Here is a 24,513-nt window from a genome sequence, read left to right on the forward strand (position 1 = left end):
GGTTTCATCAGAGGATGGTTATCTACAAGAGATGGAAACATCACACTCTGGAAATCCATATTCCCATCTCTTAACTAGGCAGGACACCTAGAAGCGGACAAGATGGGAGGTCATTGACCCATGGTTCAGGTTTTCATTCAGATGAGTCAGTCTGGGCATCGCATGCCCACTTAGAAGCCCCTGGGATGCAGTGGCATTCAGCTAACTCCTGTGAACTCCACAGACACAAAGGAGGTGGGATTCCCCTTGAAAAAACTGAAGTGTGCACAACAGAGGTGTCTGCATGGGAGCTCCTTGTCTAAGCTCCCATTATAATCACTGGAGATGGAGGGTGGGAGTCAGTTGCTCAAGACACAAACACCTGGTGACATTGGAAGAGACAGAGGTGGACCAAGGCACATGCCAGAGTCTTCTTGCTCTGATGGAGCAACTATGACACCCCCATCCTTCTAGAGCATGAGTTGGGGGCCAGGTGGGGAATTCCCTTGGCCATCTCAAATGACACTAGATGCCTCCTACTACTAGGGCTCCACTCACTATAAAGCTGAGACAAAGGAAGATCCCAATGCTACAAACAGCTAATGCAATTCAGGGCAGACACTTGATTTAATGGCATAGTAATAGGCTGGCAGGGCCATGTCGGATGTCTGGGGTGTCCAGCACATCCACATGTCTCTAGTAGTTCCAGCATGGGATCTACAGGAAGCCATGCCTTTTTGGAGTGGTTGCTGGGCAAGTGCCTCAGGGCACCTTGGGTTTCCTACCTGTGCCCAAGCAAATGAATCCCACCACTGCCTTTAGGCACAGTCTGCACTGTCTACATCCAAGCATGCTGCACAAATGGGAGGCACATCCCACCAAGGGCTCCATTCTGGTCTCTGTGCTCTGAAACCCTCCTAGCCCTCCTCCTCCTGAATCCCTTCTCACCCCCCAGGACGATATGAACAGGGACTGGGCTAATAATGTCCTCAAGGTGGCTGGATCACAGAACCAGGGACTTTTTCAGTGGCACCTTGTCCTGCCTGGAGACTGGTTCACCTCTGTCACAGGCACCAAAGTGTCACAGAGTCAGCTCAGGCAGCAAACCCCTCTCCTGCCACTCCTGCATGGCCCAGCTCTGTTTCTCGCTGGCCTTGGGCACTGCAGGCTTTGCTCTCTTAGTGGGAACCTTCCTTCACCATTACATTGCCACCTGCTATCCAGGCCAGAATGTCACTGCTTGCAATCAAAGCCTTTGCAGACATGAGGTCCCTGCTAAAATGTTTCCCTGTTACAAATCTTCAGTCGGCACCACAGCTGATGCTCTGCCGCCCAAATGTATGCAGACATATGAAGCCTGGGGTGCAGCCAGGAGCAGATGGAGATGCACAAGCTGTCAGAGGACTGCCACATGGTTGGAATAACTGAGATGTGGTGGGATCACTTGCATGACTGCAGTCCTTCAAAGGCAGGGTGCAAGTTCTTCAGGAGACACCACCAGGGAAGATGAGGAGGGGGATGCCCTGTGTGTGAAGGGGTAGCTTGGATGTATGGAGCTCTTCCATGGGATGGACAAAGGGAGGCAGCTCTGAAGGGCAGAGGAGCTCAGGAAAGCCAACAGGTCATTAAGGACAGCACTTGTCAAGCACAAGAATGCTCCATAATGAACAGTTTGTCAAATTAGCAGACATCTCTGGACCCCAGCTTGGCTAAACAGGGAGCTCCCACGTGAGCTCCAGGGCAATAAGGCAGCTTACGGAAATGGGAAGAAGGTAGAGGCTGCAAAGGAGGAATTTAGAAATATTGTCCAGCAAAGTAGGGATGGTGTTAAGGAAGCCAAAGCTCCCCTGGGATAGAGACACTTGCAGGGGATGTGAAGGACAGCAAGAAGAGCTGCCCCTGCTGCAGTGAAAGTAAAAGAATAAAGAAGGAAATGTGGGGTCACTGCTGAATGGGGCAGGGATTCTAGTAGAGGCAGATACAGATACGTCTGAGGAACTCAAGTCCTTCCTGGCTTCAGTCTTCACCAACACAGTGTCCCGGGCTATTGAGCCTAGAGTCAGGACTCCTGAGGAGAAAAACAACCCGCAGTGCTCAAGTCTTGAGTGAAGAATGACTTGCAAGAACTCAACCCCTACAAGTCTATGGGATTGGATGGCTGGCATCCATGGACATTGAGAGAGCTGGCTGCTGTGACAGCAAGGCTGCTCTCTATCATCTTTGAAAGGTTGTGGAGATCGGGGATTGGGGGGGGGGGAGCGTGTCTCAAAGACCAGAAGAAGGAATATGTTGTGCTCATCTTTTAAAAGGCCACAAGGACAAGCCAGGGAGCTGCAGGCCATTCAGCCTCATTTTGGTAAAGAGAGTGTCATGGAACCAGTCCTCTCCGATCACATTTCTGGGCACATGAGGGAGAAGAAGGTGTCTAGGAACAGTCAGCATGGAGTTACTGAAGGCAAATCATTCCTGACCAAACTGATTGCCTTCTGTGATAAAAGACCAGTACTTGTGGAGGAGAGGAGAGTAGCAGATGTCCAGTAGACATCCAGAAGGGAAAAAAACTGCTTGGATGATTGAGCTCAGAGGGTTTTCACGAATGGGTCATGCTTTACCAGGAAGCCAGGTAAAGGTGGGGTATGCAGGAGTCTACACTCCACATCCTGTCCTGTTTGAGAGGTTCATTGGTGACCTGCAGAATGGAAATCCCATCATGGTTGTAGATGACACCTGATTGAGTGGAACAGTCATAAGCTCAAGGGCTGCCATTCAGAGGGACCTCAGCAGGCAGTAAGAATGGGCTGTCAGGAACTTTGTGAAGGTCAACAAGGACAAATGCCAGGTCCTGCACCTGGGATAGAGCAACACCCTGCAGTGATATGGGCTGGGGACTGCCCAGCTGGGCAGCAGCTCTGTGGAGAAGGATGTGGGATTCTTTGTGGGCAGGGAGCTGAACGTCAGCCAGCAGCATGCCCTGGCATCAAAGGAGGCTGCAGTGTCCTGGGCTGCATAGCCAGGAGATCGAAGGAGGTGATTATCCCCCTCTACTCAGCATTGTTAGATCCCATCTAGGTACTGCATCCAGTTGGGCCCCCTGTAGAAGAACGCTGTTTTTCCCTTCACGTCAGTTCAGTGGCAGGCCCCAAGGTGGTTGGGAGCTGGAGCACTTGCCCTGTGAAGAGAGGCTGAGGGAACAGGCCTTACTCAGCACAGAGAAGGGAAAGGCTTTGCGGGGGACTCACAGCAGCTTCCCAATTCAAGGTTACCACCAATAAAGGACCTGTTTTTTGCAGTGACTCATGGCAGGAGAAGGAGAGGCAATGGCTATAAGGTGACACAAGTGCAGTTAAAATTAGCTATAAGGAAGAAAAATCAAAGAAGGTAACAAAGCATTTGAAGTTGGGTGCAGAGAGGCTACGGTCTCTCTCTTCTTGGAGGCTTCCACATGGCTTCAATGCAGACTGTGAGGTCGCTCTTCTTTGAGTATTGAGAGGCCAGTGGGAGGCACACGGCTGCTGTTTTTGTTTGCGAGGTCACTATTGTCTTACTATCTGATAGGCCAGCAGATGGCACATGGCTTTGATGAAGCATGTGAAGACACCACTTCCTCAGAAACAGGCGAGCAGCAAGCAAATTCCTTTGATGCACAATGTTAGGCGAGTTGTGCATCTGTAAATGACAGGCAACAAGGAGACACATTATTGCTCTTTGTGTTTGTGAGGTCATGTCTGCCTTAGGGCCTGATAGGCCAGTGCTGCCCTTGTGGCTGCTGTTGGTGGTTCTGAGGTCACTTGTGCCTCAGTGCCTGAAAGGCCACTGCTGGACATGTGGCTGCTGTTTGTGGCTGTGAGGTCACTTGTGGCTCAGTGCCTGATAGGCCAGTGCTTATCACATGGTTTCTGTTTGTGGTTCTGAGGTCACTTGTGCCTCAGGGCCTGATAGGCCAGTGCTGGTCATGTGGCTGCTGTTTGTGGTTGTGAGGTCAGTTGTTCCTCAGAACGTCAGCCTGCCGGGGGAGACGTGCCTATCTGGTTCCAGAACAGACTGCTGGAATAACGTCCAGAGCAGAGTGAACTCCCAGTTGAGTCCTAATCGTTGAGGCAGTGGGAGAGTGAGAGCTGTTAATCGAAGCAGGGGAGATAAAATTCTTAGGATGAAGAAAGATGTTGTTAAGTTCGCCCAAAATATGCAGGATGAAGCGCGATGCTCCATATTGCAGTAATTCGTTGGATGCCTATCAGGCAATGAGGCCCAAGTGAACTCACAACCACAAACAGCAGCCATGGGCCTAGCAATGGCCTATCAGGCACTGAGCCACCACTGACCTCACAACCACAAACAGCAGCCACGCACCTAGCACTGGCCTAGCAGGCACTGAGCCACAAGTGACCTCACAACCACAAACAGCACCCACGCACCTAGCACTGGCCTAGCAGGCACTGAGCCACCACTGACCTCACAACCACAAACAGCACCCACGCACCTAGCACTGGCCTAGCAGCCACTGAGCCACCAATGACCTCACAACCACAAACAGCAGCCACGCACCTAGAACTGGCCTAGCAGGCACTGAGCCACCACTGACCTCACAACCACCAACAGCACCCACGCACCTAGCACTGGCCTAGCAGGCACTGAGCCACCACTGACCTCACAACCACAAACAGCAGCCATGGGCCTAGCACTGGCCTAGCAGGCACTGAGCCACAAGTGACCTCACAATTGAAAACAGCAGCCACGCACCTAGCACTGGCCTAGCAGGCACTGAGCCACCACTGACCTCACAACCACAAACAGCACCCACACACCTAGCACTGGCCTAGCAGGCACTGAGCCACCAATGACCTCACAACCACAAACAGCAGCCACGCACCTAGCACTGGCCTAGCAGGCACTGAGCCACCACTGACCTCACAACCACAAACAGCACCCACGCACCCAGCACTGGCCTAGCAGGCACTGAGCCACCACTGACCTCACAACCACAAACAGCACCCACGCACCTAGCACTGGCCTAGCAGGCACTGAGCCACAAGTGACCTCAGAATCGCAAACAGTGATATAGTTTTTCCTTGTTGGCTGTTGTTTATAGATGCAGAACTGGCCTAACAGTGTGTATCAAAGGACGTTGCTTGTTGCTTGCCTATCCCATTCCGAGGAAGTAGTGACTTCACAGGCTTCAGCAAAGCCACATGCCATCTGCTGGCCTATTATATAGGAAGGCAAGAATGACCTCACAAGTTAAAACAGCAGCCATGTGCCCACCACTGGCCTCTCAATACTGAAACAAAAGTGACCTCACAGTCTGCATTGAAGCCACGCGCATGCTGCTGGCCTAGCACGGACTGAGGCACACCATCCCCAGAAGCACAAACAACACTCATCTCCATACTGCTGCTCTACCAAGTGCTCCTGCACCTGTACAAAAAGAAGCAATGTGTCTGCTGGTGGCCTAGCAGATACTGAGCCTGAATGACTTCACAAACACAAACATCAGCAAGATGCATCGAGCTGGTCTGTCAGGTGCTGAGGCTGAAGTGAGAGGAGAGGAGAAGCTCACCTGGGCCACTTGCATGTCCCTTGATTAAGCTGTTATCACTCCGTACAGAACAGTCTTCTGCAAACAGCTTTCATCTCCTGGCAAGACTCTCTCCAGATCATGCGACAGCTCCACTCTGTCACCCTGCGCACAAATCACAAAAGGAACGATTGGTCTTGCTTTTCCTTTAGTGCCATCAAGTCCCGGCTGGGAGCCTTTGCACTGCAGCACCTACACAATGACAGCAGGATGCCACTTCCATTTCTGGTGCATTTCTAGGGACAGAGACCAGCTGAGGGTGCAGCTCCATGGGAAAGGACTTCTGACACTCTCAGATCAACTCAGCACTGCACCAGGCATCAACCTGACGCCAGACCTCTGCTCTGCCCCCTAGTCTACAAACACACTGTCTCTGTCCCACAGAGCTGCCTCTTCTGCTTGATACAACCAGGTGCCACCAAGAAGAGATGGATGCAGGACACTCGCCTCTTGCACACTCCCCAGCCACTGCTCTGCTCGCTGCCTTCCCTTGGCTCCTCAACCCAGACACACAGCGAAGCTCTTGAGGTGACACCACAAGGTGGCCAAGGCACTCTGGTCTCACAAGGCCTATGCAAATGACCAGCACAAGACCAGGGCCAGAGCTGGCTCCTTGGGAGATGCTACTCTTTTCAGAGGGAAGGATCCTGCTTTCTTTGGGCACAGCAGGTGGCTGCTTTCCACCTCCATCCCCTCAGGAACTTCCACCTAGGGATGGCAGGGATGGGGATTTTCTTTAGAAAAACAAAAGTTACAGATACAGTGCAGAAACAGCTGAGAGTCCGGAAGACCTCCTGAGCCAAAGTAACCTCGTTCCTTCCCTTTAGTTACTAGCACAAGGAGCCCCAGAGAAGGGAAACAGGTTGCAGAGGCTTTGAAATGAGGCCCAAGCAATGAGACTGCCCCAGCCTGCAGGTCTGCTGAAATGCCAGCTGTCCTGCCTGCGCAGGCTCTGCACCAGCAGTCCAGGCTCCACAGCTGCCTTCACAGAGCACTGAGGGCTGGGTGCCACAGGCAACCTGGCCCTGGGCACATCTTCACCCCTCGTAGAGCCAGGGCCCCAAGAGCTGTCAGACTTCCTCAGTTCAAGCTATGGAGGCTTTGGGGCACTCACACAACGGCCCTCAATACATGTGGGCATTTAGTATAAGGGTCTTGAACTCATCCTGTATGGCACCGCAACCTTCGAGGAAAAAGGAGGGGGCACGATAGCATTTGCTGAGCACGCTGGCAGCAACAGCAGTTGTGGGACACGGAATTTGCAGAATAGCAGAGGTACCAGGAGCTGAACCCACACCCCAAGTCATGCAGGGAAGCCAGGCACATTTATGGAAGCCTTTGCATCCATACGTAGCCTCTTCTCATTCACTTGCAGCTGCTTTCACAGAGGGCTCACGATGCTGGCAAAGATGTTGACAGGCACAGGGACATGCCCTGGCATCCTGCCTCCACCCTCAGGGGCTCTAGGACTGCACTGGGAACCTCCAGGAGTGCAGCAACCTAGAAAGAAAGAAAGAAAGAAAGAATCGGAGTGTTACTGTCAGGTCTGCTGGTCTGATAGTCTCAACAGGCAGGGACAAATGTCTCCCCTCCATGCTGAGCTGTATTGGTGAGAGCCTGATCAAAATTCCCTGGAAAAGGACCCAAGACACCTCATCTACTGGCACCTGCCTTGAGCAGGGCATTGGATCCCTACCTCCACATGTCTTCCCCATTGCAGCCTCATGGAATCTGCTCTTCTGAGACTTTCTCCAAAGGCACCAGCAGCTTTGGAGATGCCACCTCCACCGCTCACCAAGGACAGGTGTCTCAGAGCCACCCATCGCCCTCAGAGGCCTGACTTCTCGTGAGGCGGCATCTCCCCTGTCTGCAAGGGTCTGGGCAGGCACAAAGTGGAGAAATGGCTCTGACTGATTTGATTCACTACCCGTCTCTCTGAGGGATCGCAATGGATTATGGTCTGGGGTGGGAAGATGTAATGAGGGTCCAGATGCAACAGAAAGCCTTTAAGGAGGGAGAAGATAAGTTTTTCCAGCAGAATCAGGAAAGTCCCAAAGACTCACAGAAGCATCAAGACCTTCCGAAACTGCAAGCCTGAACCTCAGCTGACAGAAACCACCAAACTGCGAGCAGCCCTGCCTCGCACCACAATGCTCCAAGGAGGCAACACGGTCACCAACAGTCCTCACCCAGCTCTCCCAGAAGGACACCGTGATGGCAGGCTGGGCTCTGGGAGCAGAGCACTGCTCTCTCCAGCCACCTCCAACCATGCTGAGCAGCAAAACACTGGGGCCACCACCTGGCTCCACCACAGGGCACCCTGCACTGTAACACGCCGCTACCCCCACATCTCAGAGAGGGTTGGCAGCCAACACTTGCTCTGCATCACGGACACACAGGTCACAGCACCACACATGGCAGCACACAGGGCACCCCCAAGTGCCCCACAACACACAAAGCCCAACTCTCCAGACCTTCCATTCCCTTCTAGGCCTCCAAGGCCTTGCAGCAGGCACTGCCTCTGCACATCCACTCACAGCCCGGGGCCTGCTCACTTCCCACCTCCCGGACGTCTCTCAGAGCCACTCAGAAATGCCGTTTCCAGAACAAAAGAGACCATTGGGAAGGGCCCCTCACGAGGACACCATCAGCCTGCTCACACTTTGCCCAGCAGCTCCCAAATGCAGCTCAGAGCAGCATCTGGGGGCTGTGGTGGCAGCAGCAGCTCAGGGAAACGCTTCCAAATGGGTCTCCGACCCCCGGCAGGGGCAAAGCTTCCTGCCCCCCCAACCCCAGCAGCTGCCCCGGCCCAGCTGCTCGGGGCAGGCCGTCACATCTGGCTGCAGGGCAGCTCCCCACTCTGTCCCTGCTTGCTCTGTGCCGTGCTCACGGCCCCACCAGCCCCTGCTGCAGCTCCTGCAGGAAAGCAGCCCTGTTGCCAGCACCGCTGCCCCTACCCCGGTGGGAGGGCACCCGCCAGCAGCTGAAGGCGCCCACAGCCCTGCCAGCCCCACTCTTGCCCGCTCCCTCCCTCCAGCTTGGCTCCCGCTCCCCCTTTCACTGCTTTTTTTCCACATGCCACACTCTGATTGGCTGACAGAGCCACCAGTCAAACCCTGCCCCGCCCTCCTCCCCTGCCTGGTCAATAGGAGGGCAGCACTGGGGGCGATGCCATGGCAACACTGCGGCCCTGTGTGACCACATGGGCAGCCCCCTCCCCCTCTCTCGCAATGGGGCGCCATGTTGTGGGCAGCAGCATGTGGCATCGCGGGGTGTCGCAGGGACTGGGGGCAGTGCAGCCCCGTGTGCCCAGGCAGTGTGGGGCCCGGGGGTGTGGCCACTGACCCGCCAGGACTGGGCTCTGCTGCAGGCGCCCCGCAGGGCTTCTGGCTGCCCTGTGCCTGGGGTTGTGGGGGGCACGGGGGAGCAGCCCCAGGGCCTGTGCTGGTGGCAGCCCTGGTGCCGGCGCAGGGGCCCTGGGCATGGCCGGGGCGCCGGACCCCACGGGCAGCGTCCTGCTGCCCCCAGGGCAGGGCAGGGCAGGGCCCTGTTGCTTCTTGTCCCCGGCCCTCTGCGCATGGCAGCCCTGGGCTCAGCAGCCCTCGTGCTGCGCCCGGCAGGGCTCGGCCGTGGCCAGGCAGGGGCTGCTCTCTGCGAGGCCAGACTGGGCCCTGGCACCTCGCTCTGCAGGGCTGAGGAGCCCTGGGGGCACAGGGCAGCCGGGGGCAGAGCAGCTCTGGGCCTGCCAGTGCTGGGCAGCAGAGGTGTGTGGCTGGGAGGGGGCTGGGGCAGATGGCCCTGCTGGACTCCCCTCAGCACTGCCCCCCACAGCTCAGAGGAAAATGCTTGGGGTCAGCAGGGCCTTGTGGGGTGGTGATGGCACCCCCACCTGGTTCTAAGCTGCTCCCCCAAACAGGCTGTCTTTTGGGTGCAGAGGTCTGACTCCCATTTGCAGAGGAACAGGGGCTGTGGCCATCTGAGGACAACATCTCTGAGCCCAAACCATGCTCTGCCAAGTTAGAAGTGTAAATGATCCAGGGGGAAGGAAGAGAGGTTCTCCCAAACAGGTAGATGCCTTGGGGTTGTTGCACGGTGAAGGATCCCTTTCCAACATGGCCATTTCCAGCAGGCTCTTGAGGGCCCCACAGGAGCTGCAGGACACCCCAACCTCCAGGATGCAGGACCCCTTTCTTGCCAGATCCAGATCCCAAAGGAGGACCCACTCCAAGGGAAACCTGGACCTGGATTTCCCCCTGCCATGAGGGGATGGAGCTGGCCCCAGAGGAGCCTTGGGGCTCAGGGCAGCCCCAGCCGCAGGACCCAGGATTCCTGGCTGCCACATTGTCCCCTGAGCCAGGCGGGACCCTCAGTCAGGGCTCTTGTGGCAGCCCCCGGCACTGTCCAGTCACCCCCACAGCCCAGGAACCACAGCTGTTTTTGGAATAAAAGGTCTGTATGCGACACCTCGGGAAGGAGCTCCCAATGCCCTTCCCCTTGGTGGAGAGCCGCAGGAGCACTGGGAACAAGGAACTGTGGTCCAGGGTGATGGTCTCGGTCCAGCAGTCCTCCATCTCACTTGCCCTCTTGCCCTCAGCTCACCTGTCCATCTGGGGAAGAAGGACACTCTACCTGTCTCATTACCCTAACCTCCTCTCCAACATGTCCCTGCTCCTCTGCCTGTCGGTGAGCAGCCCCAGCATCGTCCCGCTGCCTCCTGTCCCCACTCCATGCTGTGGAGCAGTTCTGAAGGGCAGAGGTAGGGAGCACATGAGCAGTGCCCAGCAGTGCCTGGGCCTCACAGGGAAGCACCAGAGAGACCTCCCTGTGATGCAGCACATCCCACTGTGACCTCAGCTTGTGTCGTCTGGGGGCTCAGTAGGTCACCACCATGGAGATGCGGCACCCAGGAAGAAAGCAGAGAGATTTCCCCTCATGTCCTGGAAAGCAGTCCTTCTCCATGTCTCAGTTTGTCAGGGCATAAAATAGGAGTCACACATCACCACCATGTGCCAGGGGTGGGGTGGCCTGTGGTGGGGACAGGTGGTGGCCCCAGGGTCTTGGTGCTGAGTGCAGGAGGAGGTGTCTGGAGAGAGCAGTGCTGTGCGTGGGGAGCCCTGCCAGGCTGGTGAGCTGGGGAGCGCTGCGAGGTGAGGAGGTGCCTTGGCTCGCAGGGCCCAGGCTGCCCTGGTGGCGTGAGGCAGGGTTGCTGGCAGCCTGCTGCCTTGTGTGTGCTGAGGTTCAGGCCTTGCATTTCCTCAGCTCTTGCCAGGATCTGCAGCCAGATGTCCCACATATGCTGTGAAATACATAGAAATATGCAGCTTAGAGTATTTGGAGTATAGGAGGTCATCTTTCAGAAAGGGTTCCTGTTGGAGATTCTTGACGTTAACACTTCTGGGATCTGTCCAAACACAAGATTTTTTTTAGGCATAGCAGGCAAGTTTTTTAGACTAGAGGCATAGCAGTTGCCTCTCTTTCCTATGAGCAAAGGCTAATGGGGATACTACCCATATACATATTTGGTGCAGACACTCTTTTCTTCTCATGTGGCAGGACCCTAGAAACGCTTTGCTTATAATGCAGTAGTATCCCCCAATTAGCCCTTACTTAATCATCCAATTAACCCCCCTCCAGTCCAGTGAATTCTGGAGAGGGTCTTGAGCTCTTCCTGCTGAAGGCCTTGCTGTTTTGGGGCTCCCTGCTGCACCCTGAACCCTTCACCATCCCCTGGGCTCTGACACAAGACATGCAGGGGCTGACATCCAGCAGGAGGCCTCAGAGAGCAGTTTGGATCATGTGGGACTTTTTTCACCCACACAGTTAACAAGAAAATGGTCTTGCCAAGGTGGAGCACTCAGAGGCACCCTTTCAAGCGGCGGTGCCACAGTCATTAGCTTTTGAAATGGGCAAGATAAGGGGAACTTCCAAAGAAAAAGTATTTCTTCAGAAAAGAATTGGCCTTTCAAACCACTTCTCCCAGATGTGCAGTGACTACAGCGAGTAGTGATGCTCCAGCACTTGCCTGCAAGTCAGCAGGAAATACTTCACGGGTCATAGCTGAGAATCATCTTGCAAAGCTGAAGTTGTTTTATGCAAATAACTTGCAAGCCCCCTCAGAATTATGTCCCTCACCTTTCCACATGCTCCTCTCTTCTCTAAGGCAGTCATTTCTGACCTGACAGTTGAGGTGTCCAACTCAGCTGAGCACGTTTTGCACTGTGTCCCTCAGCTGGTTGAGGCCTGCAGGTTCTGAAGCTCCTGCCTGATCAGCTCGGGCGCAGCCTGGGCAGTAGCTCACTCGTGGACTCTTCTTTGCAAGTGAAGCCCCTCTGAGATGAAATCACAAGTGTGGATCTCAGGCTAATTTGGACAAAGGTCCCCTGTTGGCAGTGAGGTGTGGATAAAAGGAAGTGAGGGTCAGTTCCTTGTAGGGTGGTGCAGGGCTGTCCCAGCAGGCCTTGCACAGTTCAGCTCCCCCACCCATCATCCAACTGTACATTGGAGCCTGCAGAATGATTCCTTAGTGGTATTACACTATAAAGAAAACATTCTGGATGGTAATAATACATCATGTGCTACTTTGGGAAGGTTGATCTGCCAAAGGAAGCCTCCAGATAATGTCCATTGTGTCTCTGAGCCACAGGGGCAGCATGCTGGGCTCAGAGGAGACCTAGGTGAGGAGCTTTGTGCTGCTTGGTGGCACGTCTGCTGCAGAGGGCTAGTCCTGAGCAGGGTGGCCATGAGCCGTGCCTGCCTGCCTACCGGCCATGGGCTGGGGGGGTGTCTGCAACAGAAGTGCCCTCACAATCAGCACCCAGAGAGGTCCCTGTCACCTGTGTCACCCCCTCCCCTCCCCAGGGCAGTCATTTCTGCTGGGTGGACTCTCTGGGGTGCTGGGTGACATCCCAAAGCGTGCTGGCCAGCACATCTGCTGAGGGCCAATCAGGCAGCTGCAGTGGAAGTGACCTCACAATCAACACTGCAGCCATGTCCCCTTTGCCTGCCTCTCCCCATCCTCCTGCCCATATATCATCTCTGGTGGTGGGATGAGTGGTGGTGTGATTGTCTTCTTGTCCTCAGAATGGCTCCTACCAGAACCCAGCCCATGAGGTTCCTGTACCAGAGGTGACCTACCATCAGCTCTGCAGATTTATCACTTCTATCTTCTTCTCCCCTGCCTCTCTTCTGAATTGTCTTCTCTTCTGGGTCCAACATTCAACATCCTGGTCGTGTCCCTTTACTGGCACCTTCCTCTCCCCTGTCACTGTGGAATTACACACACGGTGGGACAGCACACAGGGCAGGGTGAAAGCTGTGCTCCGTGCAAAGGGGTGGCTGGAGTGCAGAGACCTTTGCCTTGGAGCAGGTGATGAGGCAGTTGAGACCTTGTAGTAAGGATTAGAGGACACACATGTCTGGGTGACATTCTGGTAGGGGTTTCAGCTCATTCAGGATCTGCTTGGCAGGATCCCACAGGAGACTTCCCTGGAGGGCAGAGGGGCCATGAGCCGTCTGTAAAGACAGACTAGGCAGAGGAAGAGAGCACAGAGAGGCAGAAGAAGAGAGAGGAGACATGTCAATTTGAATACAGTAGTTTCTCAGAACCAAGTTTCTCCGTTCAGAGTGTTGGCAGGAAACGTCTCATGAAGAATAGCATATACATCTATATAAACGTGTAAACTCCCATAGAGTAATTTCTGTAGTGCATGCATATGGGGCTGCTAATCAAAAAGAAAGCAAATATTCATTAGAAATGATAAAGAATGTTTGAAGTTCTGAAAACAAAGGGTATTTTTCATTTCTTGCATAGAGCTATTTTTTGCATAGATTTCACCCAATGATGAGAACTTTACATTCAGGCCTTTATAGACACATACAGAGGCCACTGCTGCCTGAGATGCCCTGTGTAGCTGTGTTCCCATGAGGCGGCGTGAAATGTGGCCCAGGAACTATGGGAGCCTTTCTGTAGCATTTTCTGGTCACCAGGAGAAGCATCTCAAGACCTCTCAGTGGGACAACTTTTTTCTTTCCATTGACTAGAAAGGGAAATCCAGACAACTGGGTTAGCCAGAGACATCTGCACAGAAGGGGTCTGGCATCGGGTGAGATAATTCCCATCCCTGTTGTCACCTCAGCTGGAGTCGCACTTCATGACCATGCAGGGAATGAAAAGGGTTTGTGGCTAGATGTGTAGGGACTCCTTTAAGATGTCACTGTAACACAGGTATGTTGAGATTGGTGCAATTTCGGCCTTCGATAAATAGAGCGTTTTCCCTGCAGCTGATCAGGTTGCTTCCTCTATCAGTTGTGAGAGCTCGACACCAAATTGTGCAAATTGCTGTTTGCAAAGATTGAGGAGTAGCAAGGAAGATCCTGGGCAGGGAGTGTTTTAAGGGGGACTGGACTTGTGTGAGACACGAAAATATTATTTTTCTAGTGTGGACCCTATTATAAAAGAAATCTTTAGAAACTGTCAATAAAAATAAAAGTAGAAATAAAGTAGATAAATTATCTAAAGCAAAAAAAAATGTTTTGTTACACTTTTCAGCGTCTGAAACTTCTTTGTGTTCTTATTTTATTATTCTTATTATCACTGTGTTCTTAATTTCTTCTTTTGCTTATTGTATTTTTTGTTTAGTTCTTTTTTTGATACGCTAGTCTTTTGGGAAGATTCTTTTTCTTTTTCTTTTTCTTTTTCTTTTTCTTTTTCTTTTTCTTTTTCTTTTTCTTTTTCTTTTTCTTTTTCTTTTTTTTTCTTTTGTAAAGGGAAGTCATTTTCAGAACAGGGGTGGAATGCACTCACAGTGTCATGGATGGCTGGTGCCATTGCAGGTGCCCTGGTCCCCTCTGCCCAGCCTCCCTCTGCAGCTCCGAGGGGCTCCGGTCTCCCACAGGTCCCCTGCGAGAGCTGCCAGGCCCAGGCAGGTCCCTCAGAGACACCGGGGCCTCTCCAAGGGCCACTGGGTGCTTGTGGTTGGACAGCTGAGCTCTGCCTGGAAAGGTGAAGAACTGTTTTCACCATTTCAAAAACAGGAACACACTTTCATCAGCTCAAATGATTAGTTAATTTTAATGTCAATATTTTCCTGTGATGAAAGACTGGAAATCTTCAGGAAGGGTATTAATCTTGGTGGAAGAAATATCGATCTGCCCTTGACCTTGTGTTTTCACTGCTCTGTCTATTAGGCTGTGGATAAAATCTCAGTGCTCTCTCACATATTTCCACATGTCCTGATTAAATTGGTCATTTCTAAAGGCATCTTTGCATCAGACTTTCTGGGCACATGCACTTTCCATAGTTTTCCAGTTTTCCTTTTCCCCTTGCTCTTCATCCTTTCAGGTACCTCTCAACTCTCCAGTTGCTGCTCTGAGCTGCTGGGAGTCTGAAGCTTGCCTCGTCTTTCAGCAGTCTCCTTGTCTCTTTAGCCACCTCCTTTGTTGTGTTTCTTGTCTATCCTTTCCTATCTATCTGTCAAAAACATTTAAAGGAAGGTTACGTCTTGTGGGCAGTGGACCTCACTGGATGTAGCTTGGACCTGACATACAGCCGATGATTTTTTTTTTTTTTTGTATCATTTATTAAACTGTTCCAAATTATAATTTGTTTGTTTGCAATTAAGAAAAACCCTTCTGTGTCTGCTTGCAGCTAGTTCTCGAAGGAAAGCAGGTGGGAACTGGTGCACATGAGCTGTACCATTCAGCTACAGCCTTGAGTGGCAAAAGGTTCGATTTTCACAAGAGTGATGTGAAGTGCCCAGTGGCTGATGAGGGCAATGGCAGGGCTGGGGAGCTGGGGAGGAAGGTTCTCCATACAGGTCTCCTATCAGAAATACTGCTTTGCCTACATGTGCAGACTTCATTAGGAGACACTGTGGGTCAGTATGAATTGGGGAATGTGGGTGTGACTTATTCTGAAAACTGAAGAATCAAGAAAGCTTAAGAAGCAGACATCTTTCTTTTTCAGGTGCTCATTGAAATCTTTCTCTTCTAAATACACTCCTGCAAACTTTCCAATTAGTGAAACAAGAATTGAAGAGCTGAAGAAAATTATGGAAAGAGGCATGGTCCCTTAGGGTTTTTTTTGCATTTTAATGACCCCTCAGCTGTATTTGGTACTGAGCCCATGAACCTCAGATGCAGAGAAGAGGCTGAAGCAACCTCTCAAGAAGCAAATCCCAAGTTTCTTGGAAAGATAATGAGTCCCACTGAGGGCCATAATCAAGAAAGGCTCCCCAGGGGCTGATTAGAGCTGAAAGTTGGAGGCCGTGATTGCAGGTAGGCAAAGGCAATGTGAGGGTGGCTGTGATGCCAAGTCAACCTCGATGTGTGTTATCGAGCAGAGTGACCAGGCCCTGACAGCCAGTCCCTGGGTAGGGTGATGCTTTCCATCACGCATTGCTCAGGGCTCTTCTTGTGGGCAGTGTGTGGGTAGGGTGCACAAGGCTAAGTGCAGGAGCATGATATGGCACCTGGTGGGCTCCCAAGGGACAAGGAAGCAGCAAGGCCACAGTGCTTTAAGGAAACAGTGTCTTCTCGGGGGCCTCAGTGACAGAGACACCAGCCATAGCCAAAAGGACAAAGACCTAGCTGTGTTGGGTGCTTTCAGCCTTGGCAGTGCCCTCGGCCATCTCCACCACAGGCTGTGCTATGCTTTCCTAAGCCTGTGCCTCTTTCCCTGCAGGCTGTACACACCCAAGCTGCTTCCCCACCTTGCTCTCACCCCGCGATCTTCCCACCTCTCCTGATGTCTTCCTGTCCTCACTTGCTTTTCCTTGAAACACAAAGGCAGGGGCTGATCACTGACTCCCTCTGGGTGACCTGTTGCACCACAGCACTGCCCTAGGAGTGACATTCTTTTGACCTGAAGTCCAGTCTGAACCTCTCAAGATGCAGTTTGTGGATCTTTCTCCTTTGCATGCTGTTTCCCGATACTAAGAAAAGCTCCATCATCTCTGAAACCACCCTTCAAGCAGTCACAGGCTCCTACTCTCTACTGCCCTTTGCCTCCACTTCAGCAGGCTAAAGAAGCCCAGGTCCCTCAACCTCTCCTCATGGATGGGTTTATTCCCACCTAGGCACAGGACTTGACGCTTCTCTTGTAAATCTTTATGAGGTATTTGTTGTCCAAATCACCCAAATTTGTCAAGTTCCTTCAGGACTGAAGCTCCTCTGTGTCAAAAGAAAACAAAACAAAAGAAAACAAATAAATAAACAAACAAACCATCCAGTGCCAATGAGGTACGGGTGAGCAGGGGTGGGGTGGGCTGTATGGGACAGGATGAGGGTGGTAAAAGAGACGGACTTAGAAGGAATGGAAGAAAAGAACAAGGAAATTAAAAGTGAAGTCAAGGAATGGTCAGGGCTGTCTTGGGGCTTCCTGCCAAGAAGCCCTGCATCTGAAGAATTCTGACTGGAGGAGGACAAGAAAACTGGCCTGCTTCCACTGTCACAGGGCACCTGTGTGCTTTCCCTGACATCCACAAGAGAAGATGGAGAGTGGGAAGAACCATGGACACCTTCAGGGTGGAAGGGACCTCAAGAGGTTTCTGTCCCTTCATGGGCCCAGAAATGTGATCTGAGAGGATTCACCTCATGTCTCATTCCTCACCAAAGGGAGGCTGAACTGCCTGCAGCTCCCCAGGTTGCCTTTGTGACCGTGTTTGAAGATGAATGTAACAATTGCCTTTCTCCTACTATCCCATCCCTGATCAGTTCCTCCTGTTTGAAATTTCCTGATACAAGAAAGCATCACCCTTATTGGCCCATCCGGCAGCTGTGCAAAGAAGTTGTCCTTGATGGCCTCCAGAAACCTCCTGTCCTGCTTGCACCCTGCTGTTTTCCCTTCCAGTTCATGTCAGGGGAATTAAAGTCCCCCCAACAAGAACCAGGGCCTGTGATCCACAGACTTGTTCAGGTTGCTTAAAGGAGACTGCATCCACCTCCCTACCCTCACTAGGTGGTCTGTAGCTCCCACCATGATGTCACCCCTACTGTGATACTCACCCACAAGCACCCACCCAAACCCTTGCTTCTCCCATGGAAGAGCTCCACACATCTGACCTGCCCATTCACACAAAATACATCCTCTGACAGTCTCTCCTGAAGAAATTGTACCCAAAAGCCTCATCCTCCAGTCATGTGAGTAATCCCACCACATCTCAGTCATTCCAATGACGTTTCACAACTGTGAAAGCTTGTACATCTCCATCTGCTCCTGTCTCTACCCCAGGCTGCATGCATTTGCATATATTAGTGTTGCAGAGCATCAGCTGTGGCACAGAGAGCAGACTGGTTGTGGTGAAACCTGTTACCAAGAGCCAAAGACACTGTGTGTGCAATGGCCCCACTTCAGAGCAGAGCCATGCTGGCCTAGATAGCTGGTGGCAATGTAATGGTGAAAGGAGTTTCCCGCTAAGAGAGCAAAGCCTGCAGTGCCCAAGGCCAGGGAGAAACAGAGCTGGGCTGTGCAGGAATGGCAGGAGAGGGGTTTGCTGCCTGAGCTGACTCTGCAGCACCTTGGGGTCTGTGACATGTTTGAACCAATCTCCAGGCAGGACAAGGTGCCACTGAAGAAGTCCCTGGCACTGGGCAGCCTGTGATCCAGGCACCCTGAGGTCATCATTAGTCCAGTCCCAGTTCATGTTGTCCAGGTCTGAGAAGAGTTTCAGGAGAGAAGAGCAAGAAGGGTTTGAGAGTGCAGAGACTAGAGCAGAGACCTTGGTGTGATGTGCCTCCCATTTATGCAGCACGCTTGAATGCAGTCAGGATGGACTTTCCCTAAAGGTAGTGGTGGGATTCAGTTGTCTGGGCACAGGTAGGAAAGCCTGAGATAACCTGTGTTGTCAGCCCAGCAACCACTCCAAAGGGGCATGGTTTTTCCATAGGTCCCATCCATGCGGTTGTGCTAGAAACCCCAGGCATCTGACATGGCCCTGCCAGCCTGTTTCTATGTCATTACATCAAGTGTCTGTACTGAATTCCATTAGCAGTTTGCACTGTAGGCATCTCCATGTGTCTCAGCATCATAGTGAGGGGTGCTCTAACAGTAGCGGGCATCTAGTGTCATTTGAGATGGCCAAGGAAATTCCCCACCTGGCCCCCACCTCATGCTCTACAAGGATGTGGGTCTCCCAGTTGCTCCATCAGAGCAAGCAGACACTGGCACGTGCCTGGGACCACCTCTGTCTCTTCCAATCTCATCAGATATTTGTGTGTGAGCAACTGACTCCCACCCTCCATCTCCAGTGATTACAGCCAGACCTTAGACAAGGAGCTCGTGTGCAGACATCTATGTTATGCTCACTTCAGCTTGGGAAGGGGAATCCCACCTGCTGTGTGTTTGTGAAGTTCACAGGAGGGATCTGAATCCCCCTCCAGCCCAGGACCGTCCAAACCAGAATGAGGTGCCCGCATTGACTCATCTGAGTCAGCACCTGAACCATGTGTCAATGAGCTCCCTTCTTGCTTCTTTCTACATGTTCTGCCTAGTTAAGAGACGGGAATAGGGGCTTCCAGAGTGGGACATTTCCATCTCTTGCAGATAACCATGCTCTGACGAAACAATCTGTAATGCTGGAATCAGTCTTCCTGCAGTGCTTAGAGAGGGCCCATTGGTGATTATTTTAGTTTATTGAAGTGAACATTTCCCAGGAGGAGGGAGCACAAGGGACAGAGAAATTCATGAGCTCAGCTGGGCCTTTGTTCCAGCATGGGGACAGGCTCCAGGAATGGAGGGAGTTTATGGCAAGCGGGCAGCGCTGCCCAGAGACAGCTGTGTGCAGGAGCAGCTCCTCTGCAAAGAGCAGCAGGGCTCCGGGCACTGCCTGCTGCTGCTGCTGACATGAGAGGAGAGAAGGCAGAGAGAAGTGCAAGGCAGTGTGGAGTGGGAGGAGAGAGGAGAGCTGCTTGTGGGAGAAATCTTCACAGCCCTTGACACAGTAAGTCTCTGGCTGCAGGGCAATGCTACTGAGGTTCCTGGACAGGTCTTCTGAATCCATCCCATCCCATAACTGATGGGCTTTTTAAGGAACCCTCTCCTGGCTCCTCCAGTGCATAGGCAGAGGAGGAGATGCTTCAGAGCAGGGATTCCTTGACACAACATCACAGGGACAGGGCGTGCAGCTCCATTCTGCCAGGGGTGCCTGCAGGGTGTGAAGCCAGGGAGCACACACAGGTCTGCGCAGGGGTGTGATTCAGAGCAGTGTCCCTGCACACCAGGGTGCTGTGTGCCCAGTGCAGTGACTGTGCTGCCAGCGATGGTCAGCCCTCAGCCTGCCCGGGGAGCTCCCCACATCACTACGGGGAGAAACTCTGTGAGAGAGGAGCGACCCCCGGCAGGGCAGGTTCATTCTCCTGCTGAGAGGGTGCTGTGTGGGTCAGGGCTGCTCACAGCTCTAGCTCATGTGCAGGATATGTGCAAGGGTTTTTTTCAGGAGGAGATCAAGAGAAGGGCTTCTTGAAAGGGAAGGAGCTTTCCTTCAGGTGTCTGCACTTTCAGGTTCCTACATTTGGCAGGGAGATGAATGAACAAGCTTTCTATTTTGTGAAGGAAGTGGGACTCCTAAACCTTCACTCTCAGACATTAATAGGTCAGTGAGAAACCTCAGAAAGTTGCTTCATCCCCACCTTAGTCTAAAGACAGCATCAACATCGCCATCATGTTGTGGCCTCATAGGAGTTTTGTGACCTGCTCCTTAGGATGTGAATGCACAGAGATGCCCCTAGACAGTGCCCTGATCCGGGAGGTTTCTGTAGGGCAGAACTGAGCACCCAGCGGGTGGGATGGTGTCTGTGAGCACTGACTGGGAGAAGATGTTGTGACAGAGAAAGAGGTGCCAGCAGGGACAGTTCCAGGCAGCAAGGATGGGCAGGGAATGAGAGGGAACTGCAGGGCATGAGCCACCTCCTCTGCAGCCAGACCTCTGACAGAGGAGAGGGGCATCTCTCCTGCCATGGACCCATTTCATGCTGCCTGACAAAGGAGCTGAGAGCGACTGTCCTGCAATGTTGCCATCTGCGAGGTGGCATGTCCAGCTGGGTAAGGGGAAGGCTTTCCAGAATGCCTCTCTGTCTCTCTCCTTGCCTCCCTTGGCAGCAGGATCATGTTGTTGGTCCTTGTTTCCCCTCCTGGCCGTGCTGCTCCTCTTCTTGCTCTCGGGCTTTCACGGGTTGGGTGTTTTCAGCTGCAGTTCAGACACCGATGCTGCAAGTTGTGGAACAGAGGGGTCTGCATGGGAATGAGGTTGCCCCAGCCCCCTTCTAACCTATTGCGCTCCAGGAAATGCGGTCTGTGGGGCTGGGAAATGAGCTGAATCTCCATTAAGGCGTACACATCTTCACTCCTGATGGTCCGTTGACCGTTTCCCTGTGGTATCCTGCCCTCTGGAAAGGCACTGCTGCCTCATAGCAGCTCTGTGATATCTGAGAGACCCATGAGGAAGGTTCAGAGATGGTGAGAGTATGGAGATGGTGGTGGGAAGCTGTATGCGGGCATCTGAAAAGAGCCCTGTGTGTCCTTGTCTAGAAGGGGAGTGTGGAGAGCTCCGTCAGGTGCCCGGAGAAAGGGTGAGAAATTTGGAGATGTGCACTTTGAAACTGGACTCGTGTGCTCTCAGCAGGGGCTGCTTTCTTTCTAGGGCAACATATGAGTGCAATCATCCTCCAGCTCAAAGAGAGAACTGCAACATTTGGGGGTTTCTTTGCTTGAAAAGTCTCTCCTAACTTCTCAATGTCTTTTCTCCTTTGCACAGTCCCTCATGCCCGGAGATAGCAAAATGTCCAACAGCAGCTCCATCAAAGAGTTCCTCCTCCTGGCATTCGCGGACACACAGGAGCTGCAGCTCTTGCACTTCTCGCTCTTCCTGGGCATCTACCTGGCTGCCCTCCTGGGCAACGGCCTCCTCATCACAGCCGTAGCCTGTGACCACCGCCTCCACACCCCCATGTACTTCTTCCTCCTCAACCTCTCCCTCCTCGACCTTGGCATCGTCTCCACAACTGTCCCCAAATCCATGGCCAATTCCCTGTGGGACACCAGGGCCATTTCCTTCTCAGGATGTGCTGCACAAGTCTTTCTATTTGTCTTCTTGATAGGAGGAGAATATTCTGTTCTCACAGTCATGGCCTATGATCGCTATGTCGCCATCTGCAGACCCCTGCACTATGGGACCATCATGGGCAGCACAGCTTGTGCCAAAATGGCAGCAGCTGCCTGGGGCAGTAGTTTTATCAATGCTGTCCTGCACACTGCTGACACATTTTCAATACCACTCTGCCAAGGCAACACAGTGGACCAGTTCTTCTGTGAAATCCCCCAGATCCTCAAGCTCTCCTGCTCAGACTTCTACCTCAGGGAAGTTGGGCTCATTGTGTTTAGTCTTTGTTTAGTTTTTTTGTGCTTTGTTTTCATTGTGCTGTCCTATGTGCAGATCTTCACTGTTGTGCTGAGGATTCCCTCTGAGCAGGGCCGGCGCAAAGCCTTTTCCACGTGCCTCCCTCACCTGGCTGTGGTCTCCCTGTGTGTCAGCACTGTCATGTTTGCCTACCTGAAGCCCCCCTCCATCTCCTCCCCAGCTCTGGATATGGTGGTGACTGTTCTGTACTCAGTGGTGCCTCCAACAATGAACCCGCTCATCTACAGCATGAGGAACAAGGAGCTCAAAGATGCCCTGAGGAAAGTGATTTCATGGATATTTTTCAGCAGTGGTAACATTGCCATTGCTCTCCACAAATGACTCCCCCTGTGTCCCGCACCAGGACTGAGCTTTGTTTGTTCACTTTGTTTGTATCATTACTACTATTACTGATGTTATTATTATTTATCACCATGTTGCTACACAAATGCTTGGATTCATTCCACCTTCACCGAGACTGCTCTGTCTCACCTGGTGCCCATATAAAGTTGTGTCCAACACTGGGTCAGAGCTGACTCGTTCACAGTATCTATGTAATGAAGTAGGTTCTTCCTGGTGCAGTGCCTGAAGGCTGTCCTCTTTCTCCAAAGCTGCTCTCCCTTTTGCCATGTCCTCAGCACATTTCCTTGAGACAATCTTGCCCAACCTGCATGCTGATCCTTACCCCAAAAGTCATCCTGCCAGACAAGGCTGCATGCCCAGCTGGAGGACTGGAGGTCCAGCTGTGATCCCTGGGAGGATGAGCCCTCTGCTGGGTCCTCTGCAGGGCTGGCAGGGAGCATGCAGAGGAGGTGCTGGGGCCATCTACTGGGCCTGTAGACCATCCTCCTCCCATGGGGGCCTCAAACAGCGTCTGGCAGAACAAAGATGCAGCCCAGCTTGTTGCTGCATGAACAGAGAGGAGAAAGTGCCTCAGGAAACTCCTCACACACCCAGCCTCTCGTACCAGCTATTTCCATCACTGGCCATTCCCCACAGTCCTGGCGAGGGGTGATCTTTGAACGTGACTAGCTCTGTCTGCCTGCTGGCCTCAGTATCTGTGTGGAGGCAATGTCCAGCCCTGCCTGGCCTCTCTGCAAGCTCAGACCTCATCAGACCACAGAGCATGGCATTCTCCTAACGCTGGGGCAAACAGGTACAGGGCTGGGCAGGGGTTGGGGACTGCTGGGAGGCTGCCAGGCAGGGGGGCCATGGGGGACAGGGCATCAAGGGCTGTCATGGGGACCATGGTGGGGGGATGTTTCCCCACCCCAGAACGCACACTGTCCTGTGCCGTGCCTTCACAGTGGGACCGTGGGGCCACGTGCAGGGCATCAGGGCTGGGCCAGTGGAGGGATGAGGTGCAAATGGGTGCCACGACACTCCAGAAGCTCTCGACGGTTATGGAAGGGACTCGCTGCTGCTAGCAGGATCAGGGGTTTCTCAAGGGCTACAGCCACCAGCACCACCTGCCAGGACTCCCAGACCCAGCACAGATGGTCAGTGCCCAGCACTGCAGCTCGCAGTATCCCCCGTTCTGTGTCACTGTCCTCTCGCAGGAGCACTGCCAGGTGCATCATTCCCTGCCCAGGTGTGAGAGGAGCTGCTGGAGGTCTTCTCTTCACATGCCTGCTGATCCCAGCTCTGCCCTGGCACTGGCCCACAGCCTCTGCCCTGGATCATGTTATGTCTCCATTAGCTCTCCTCTGAGACCATGTAGAGATCTGCAGCACATAGCTCTGCTTGCAGCTGGCCACCATGGCCGACCTGCCTAGTCGCAGGAGATCCCAGCAAGGCTGCGCTTGGAGACGAGGCTGTGATTGTCCTCAGTCAAAGTTGGTAGGGTGGTCTGACTGGGGGCCAAGGGGAGGAAAGGACAAGAGACAACAAGGAGAAGATGCAGTAAGGGAAATTTCAAAGGAGTTGAAGGATAAATAAAGAAACAACCATGGTAGTTGAGTAGCAATGGGGCAGGGGACAGCAAATCTTTGAAAACTCTCCTGGAGAAAGCACCTACCAACCTGATCTAACTGTCAAGTTAGCCCAGCTCAGAGCAGATCTTGGTCCTGGAGATCTCTAGTGGTCCCTCCCAACCCAAATCCTCTAGAAGAAAAGGGCTGGACAACCTTTTTCCCTTGGTAGACTGGAAAGGGAAGTCTGGAGAACTGGATTAGCCAAAGATGTCTGAACTGACGGGGAGTGGCCTGGGGTGAGATCAGACTCCTCCTTGTTGTCCCCCAAAATGAAGTCACTTTGTTGACCGTGGAGGGAATGAAAAGGATGTGTAGCGAGATATTTTAGGGACTCCTTTAAAAGACCACGGTAACACAACTATGTTGAGATTTGTGCAAATTCGGCCATCCAAAAGTAGAGGCCTTGGTGGCAGATGCACCAGCCATAGGGAAAGGGAAAAAGACCTCTGTTCTTTTAGAGGCTTTCAGCCTGGGCAGTGCCCTCAGTCGTCTACAACACAGGCTGTCCTAAGCTCTCCCAAACCTGCACCTCTTTCCCTGAAGCCTGTAGACACCCAACCTGCTTCCCCACCTTGCTCTCACTGCACTGTCTCCC

The sequence above is a fragment of the Apteryx mantelli genome, chromosome 11, assembly GCF_036417845.1.
Source record: "Apteryx mantelli isolate bAptMan1 chromosome 11, bAptMan1.hap1, whole genome shotgun sequence".
NCBI classification, from domain to species: Eukaryota; Metazoa; Chordata; class Aves; order Apterygiformes; family Apterygidae; genus Apteryx; species Apteryx mantelli.